The sequence below is a fragment of the Gavialis gangeticus genome, unplaced genomic scaffold (assembly GCF_001723915.1).
Source record: "Gavialis gangeticus isolate Ggan-Ray unplaced genomic scaffold, GavGan_comp1, whole genome shotgun sequence".
Taxonomy (NCBI): Eukaryota; Metazoa; Chordata; order Crocodylia; family Gavialidae; genus Gavialis; species Gavialis gangeticus.
In genome coordinates this window covers 62,461,978-62,468,702 of record NW_017728993.1, presented here as the reverse complement: position 1 = coordinate 62,468,702, position 6,725 = coordinate 62,461,978, and the positions used below count along the sequence as shown (strand labels likewise).

General features: G+C 47.3%; 1 protein-coding gene across 1 annotated transcript in view; it reads right to left on the bottom strand.

Moving 5' to 3' along the window:
* Window positions 1–6,725, bottom strand: part of RFWD2 (ring finger and WD repeat domain 2) — a 288,015-nt gene that overhangs the window by 277,770 nt on the left and 3,520 nt on the right. The window lies entirely within an intron of this gene.

The following is a 6,725-nucleotide window of genomic DNA, read 5'->3' as shown; positions in this document are numbered from 1 at the left end:
CCCCCCGCGGGGCAGGGGGAGCGGCAGCCGGGAGCGCTGCGAGCTGCCGCAAACAAAACTTTATTGGCACGCGGAGCACCGCGAACACATAGCCACTACTAGGACCCCCCCTCACGGGACAGGCCGAACGTCTTGTTGAATCTTTATTGGCTCCCTGCGAGGCAAAGCTCTCCGCCTCACTGCGCATGCCCGCCTCGGCAGCTGCCGGAGTTCAGGCGGCGGCGGCGCAGGGGAGGGGTTGGACATGCGCGCTGAGCGTGGGAGTTGGGGGGGAGGGGCGAGGTAGGGCCGGGCCTCGGATGCACGGAGCAGCTGACTCTCAGGGCGCTGGACCGGGTGCTGGTGGTGTACCATAGTTATTATATTTGTACCGTAATGTCAGCGCTGGTGTAATGTACAGCCAATAACAGTGCTCAAGACGTAGGATCATTTTGGAGGCAGGTAATTGGTGCAGCACATGCAAAACCCAAGTCACCCTCAGGCATGGGTGACGCATAGGGCGTGCACACACGTGGCGGTACACCCTCTGCAAACAGGTGCCGCCAACACTGTCAGCAGCGTCTGTGGGCGGTTGCTGCTCGCCACACCGCCGCCGGTCGTCTGCGGGTGGTCCACGATCGCCCCTGGCTGCCGGTGGCACCTGCAGCTGGTTACCGACCTCTGGTTGGCGCTCGCCACCCCCACCCCCACACCCGCCAACAGTGCCGGTGGCATCTGCGGGAGCCCCCCGCCACCGCTGGCACAGCTGTGCCCACAACCGCCGGGGCACGCGCCCTTCATGCTCTCAGAGAGCCTTAACTGAATGTTGGGTTTGCTGTCAGCTCTTTCTTATGCCTGCTTGCCTCCAAATAAAGGAATGCTCCAGCTTTGATGACCCAGATCTCACTTACTCACCAGTGAGTTACAGACAGCAATATTAAGTAAAGAAGAAGAAGACTGATTTACGTGCTTATTTGCATACTTGTTCAGTGTTTCTCAGCAAATATGATCATTTCATATTTAGGACCTGGCAACAATGGCTGAACCCCCCTCCCCCCACCCACCCCATGGCCCTGGAACAAGTAGCAGCCCTTGCAGCCCCTGAGAGAAGTCACACAGAGCCTGAGGTTCATTGGAACTGAGCTCCCCACCCCTGCAGCAGCTTGCATTGATTGACTGTCCTGGTTCCCTGTATCAGGCCATGCCTCGACTTTCCCACCTGTAAAACATGCAGTGGCCCTGGCTGCTTCCCTGAGGCACTGTATTGGTTCCCCAGTTAGCAAAGCACCTTGCTCTTCAGCTGCGCCAGGTGCCTTATGCTTATTTGCTCACCGTTAACCCAGAGCAAACAGCTACTCTTCTGTAAATCAACCCTAAATCTAAATCGGTCCTGGCCAATGATAAAGTTCGAAGGGCATTACCAAAATGCTGTCAGGCTACAATATCAGAATCCATCCTGAGTGTTCAAAAATGGCTAGCCAGGTCCCTCCAGAGCAAGGATGCTCACCTAAAATCAGGATTTCCTCCTACTGATACATTCTAGGCCCCCCATTAAGCCTTTGGGTGCTTAGGGTTCATACTTCAAGGTTTTCCCTGCAGCCACCAGGATTCAAAAGAAAGTTGCTATTCATGATGCCAGAAGCTGGAATAAAAGCAAATATTGTGAGATTCCCCATTAAAGGCAAGGCTTGGCAATTCTGAATATATGTTAACAATTTCTGAGCCCTTTATACAAGTTAATATATTTAACACACAACATGAGAGAGGGAGGAATGAACATTGCTAGCCCTAGGGAGTCACATTCATGAGTCAGACCAACCAAAATTCATGCTACTGGATTAAAAGTCCTGGCGAGCATTACTTTTGGTCCTCCTTGTGATTTTTGAGCCTTTTTGGAGAAACAGCAAACCCCTAATCTAGACGCATTGATTCACCTTTAAATACAAAGTAAAGGGCACCTGTTATCCTGGCTGCTTTAAAAGGGCTCCCCTTACTCTCTCTCAAAATCTTGAAATGGGTACTGTCATTTTTAACCTATTTTTCCCCGTATCACTCTGCTGCTTCCCTGTCTGTCCTACCAGCCCCTCTCTCTCCTCTGCTGCCCTGTTCTCCTGGGCATCTTTTCTTCCCCTCATTTATATTCGATACCATTTCTACATCTGCCTCCCCTTCCCCATTTTCCATCTCTGTCCCTCTAGTCTCCTACATCTTATATTCTCCCTTTCTGTGCCCTTACTTCCTTACCCTTTTTAGTCTTCCTCCTGAAGCCCAAATTGCTATGCATCCTTCCTCAGTCTTTCTCCTGCCCACACATACCTCTGATGACCCTTATTCACTCACCCACACAAACTCTCTTTGACCAACATCCAAAAAAATTAAGCAAAGTTTTCAGGTTGGGCACTTAAAAATCAAGGCACACTAAATCAGTGCACACATCTCAGATTGTGCCAGTAGGTATCTATCTTGTAAAGAGAAACTGAAGAAAGTGGGGGGGGGGGGTTCACTAGTTCTCTACAAATGGATCTGGGTGCAAAAGAAAATTTAATTAATTTGTTTCACTCGGTTTCTTTTTACAGCTAGTCTCCATGTGAAAATATGTAAATACATTAAAAAATTCCACTTCCCTTTGCAAATGCTGTATACTTACAAAAAGGTTAAAAGTTGGGGTTGCCAAATGAAGCTACAGTTGGGAATGGGGAGGCACATGTTAAAAAATTAAAAAGTAAAAGAAAATTAAACCAAGAAAGAAATTCTAAGGAAAAAATAATTGCCATAGAAAGGGACTCTAGCTGGAAGATGCAGACAGAGAAAAATGAGGAGAGGAAGAAAAATGAGAAAGGCAGCGGAAAAAAAGAGATATACCCTAGTGGTACCATTTATTTTTCACATCAACTGCTGGAAAACTAAAGATCAAGACAAAGAACAAAGATTTATTGGCCAGGAGGGGAGAGAGCAACTACAGTGGAAGGTCCATAGCCAAACTCACCCTAAGGGCGTGTATAAATTACTTCCAGGCATTTGCACCTTTATGTTTTCCACATATACTGCAGAGATTAAAAACAAAATAGCCTATTTGAAGAATATTACAGTAGTGAAATAAACTAATCCAAGCCAGGAAATTCAAGGGCAGTTTATGATCTGCCAAGTTATCTTACCTAAGCGACCAACATTGTGATTTGCAATTACATAGACTCATTTGCAAGACGACATCCTTAACTGATGCACCTAAGCCAGTTTACTTGCCACGATACTAAAAAGATGGGGCAACACTGAGGATGTGTTTTGTCCCAAACATCTGGTAATTTATTCAGTAATTAATTGATTAACAATGAAAAGATGGCTGGGGTGATTTAGCTTTACTACCCAGTCTTTCTGGGGTTTTCAAAGGCCCAAAATGATGATAAGGAGATCTGATGCAAACTTCTTTGGGTACATTTTTCTGCATGCTTCATTTTTTTGACTTTGCAAAAAAAGGGGAAGCACTTCTTTATTTCCCAAAGGGAGTGATGGACTTTACTGACTAAAGTTTGTAAAACACTTTACAATTTTGAGATGGGTGGTGATATGGAAGAACAGAATATTATTATTCTAGGCAGAAGCATACCTGCATGCCTCATGTCTCACTTGGATGGCAAGTTCAGCAGCAGTGACCACAAGATGATTGACTTCAGGAGCCTGACAAAAGGAAGAAAGGAGAGCAGCAGAGTATGGACCCTGGACTTCAGAAAAGCAGACTTTGACTCCCTTAGGGAACTGAGTGTCTTGGGGAGCTGGTTGCATTTTAAAGAAACCTTACTGAGGGTGCAGGAACAAACCAATCTGATGTGCAGGAAGAATAGTAAATGTGGCAAGCAACCAGCATGGCTTAGCACAGAACTCTTCAGTGAGCTTAAACACAAAAAGGAAGCTTACATGTAGTGGAAGCTTGGACAAACAACTTGGGAGGAGTATAAGAATACAGACTTACGACACAATTGCCAGCCACCTCTTAAGTCGAAATATTGTAACTGGGAACTGATTTTCCCATAGGAAACAATGTTATAAATGGGGGATTGATTCCTGAACCAATACCTCATTTTCACCAAAAATAATTCAGAATGTTGTACTCAATCAATTATAGATTAGCAATATAGCCACATTAATGTATTTATATTGTAAATAGCAATCATACTGATTTGGAAGGACTTTGAGGTGACTTTGCTGGACTTTTTGAAGGTCTCTTGGTTGGACTTGTTAAAGGGTTTTGGCTGGAGTCTTCTCAGGAGTCTTGGCTGCAGGCTTTTCTGGAATCTTGTCTGCTTTCTTAAAGAAAGTGTCCAAGGAAGTTTGGATAGATGTTCTCCAGGGAGATGGGTGACGCAGCAAACTTGTTCGCTGGCATAATGTCGCGTCAGATCCAGGATTGTAAGTCGAAACTGGTTTCAGAAAGTTGAAACGGGGTGTCAATGTATAAACATTGCAAGTGTGAAACGTAACTCAAAACGTAAGTCGAGGACTGCCTGTATTGCTTGGGCATGCAGAGATGAAATCAGGACGGCCAAGCATAGTTGGAGTTACAACTAGCAAGGGACATGAAGGGTACCAAGAAAGGTTTCTACAAGTATGTTAGCAACAAAAAGAAGGTCAGGGAAAGTGTGGGTCCCTTACTGAATGGGGGAAGCAACCTAATGACAGATGATAAGGAAAAGGCTGAAGTACTCAATGACTTTTTTACCTCAGTCTTTACAGGCAAGGTAAGCTCCCAGACTATTGCACCAAGCAGCACAATTTGGGGAGAAGGTGAGCAGCCCTTAATTTTGTTGGCTGGTGTGATTGCAGAGCCACTAGCCATTACCTTTGAAAGCTCGTGGTGATTGCAGGAGATCCCAGATGATAGTGCCCCTCTTTAAGAAAGAGAAGAAGGAGAATCGAGGGAACTACAGACCAATCAGCTTCACCTCAGTCCCCAGAAAAAAACATACAGCAGGTCCTCAAAGAATCCATTTCTAAACACTTGGAGGAGAAGATGTTGATTAAGAACAGTCAGCATGAATTCACAAAGTGCAATTCATACCTGACTCTGGCAGAGCACCTTTGCGGGTACTCACCACTTGAGGGCTCTCATCAGCTCCAAGGGGAGCCTGTTTTGGAGAAGCAGCAGGAGAAACCTTCCCCTGGTACCATTTAAAGGGGGAAGATGTGTGGCAGGGCACTGTGGGTGCCTGCCACTTTAAGACCAGAGCCAAGCAGCCAGCAAATGCTTGATTGCGGTGGCCATTTTAGATCCTTGGCTGCCTATATAAACAGCTCAGTTCCCTGCTGGCTGGCATGGTAGTAATATTGTCTGGGTGCAAGGCTCTATAATATCCTGGAGGTAAGGGCAGGAGTTAAAAGGGATGGTTTGGAGGCTCCTGGTCCTGGGCATGACCTAAAGCTGCACCCTGCCAGGAGTGGGTGGCCTAGTGGGGCTCTTAGTGGTGTGGGAGCCCCCAGGAAATGCCAGGCTAGTTATCAACCTGGTGAAAGGAGGGTAGGGGCACCTTAACCCTAGCCCTCACCTTTGGGTGGATGAAGTAACACTGGAGGTAGTTGGAGCTCGGGCATAGCTATGGCCACATGAGCCCTTTGGGGCGAGAGGCCCTGAGGAGGGAGAGTAGGAGCTAGGCTGAGGCAACCTGAGCCCACTGGGGAGCAAAGTCCTGTGGCCCCAAGTGAAGGGGGCAGTGTGGGGCCCTGAATGAAGGGGGTAGAGATCTGGAGCCCCAAGTGAGGGGGTGGTGTGGTGCCCCAAGTGAGGGGAGTAGGCCCAGGTAGGTCTTCAGACGCCGGAGGCTGAGGTTTGGGCCAGAGGTCGAACAAAGGGGGCTCGGCCCAAGAGAGAGAAGTGAGTCCTGACCCCAGTAAGTCCTCCACTTCTGGGAGGCTGAGTGTGGGTCAAATGTAAGATCTTAAGTAGTGCCACGGCCTGCTGCTCCAGGGGGGAGTGAGTCCCCAGTGAGACCCTGGAGCCTTGGAGGTGAGGCCAGGGCCTGTGTGGCCGAAGGTCCTGGGGGGAACACGCCCAAGAGGGGAGCTAGCTAAAGAGATCTTGGCTGTCCCAGCCACCTGCAGAGCATTTGAGATTGAGAGTGTGGTCAGGGGTAAAAGGTAAGAAAGGTTTATTGACTTAACAAAAACACTACTATGTGTAGTATAACAAGACAGATAATGACAGACTGTAATAATTTGTGTCGGCAACTTATTGGAAGTCCCCTCTAATGCCTGATGTACAACAAGTTCTTTCCCACAAAGCTCAGTGAAGTCGGGAGTCCCCCAGCGCTGTCTGAGGGATACCGAGAAGGACCCTGGTATTCAGTCCTCGGGCTCCTTGAGATCCACAGGCCCACTGAATCCAGGTCAGCAGCTAATCTTAAATCAGTAGCTTCTTTTACAGAGCTGCATCTTCCTTCTAAATGATTTCTGGATGTGCTAGCCAATTTATAACTTCTGAGCTATGCTGGTAACTTACAGCCATCCAGATTCTCCCGCTGCAAACTTTCCTTAGGACTGACCAATAGCAGTACAAGCCTTGCATTCTTCTGATCAGGTTAATTTTTACTACACCACAAGGCCTACTACTTCTACACAGCTTTGTTAAATTTACTAGGCCTTACTACATACAGGGTCTCATATCTCTTATGGGTTTACAGGATAGAGAGAAGTCCCACACAATATATTGGTTCAAATCAGTATGCTGGTGGGGTGAGGTTGAGCCCTGTTCATTTTCA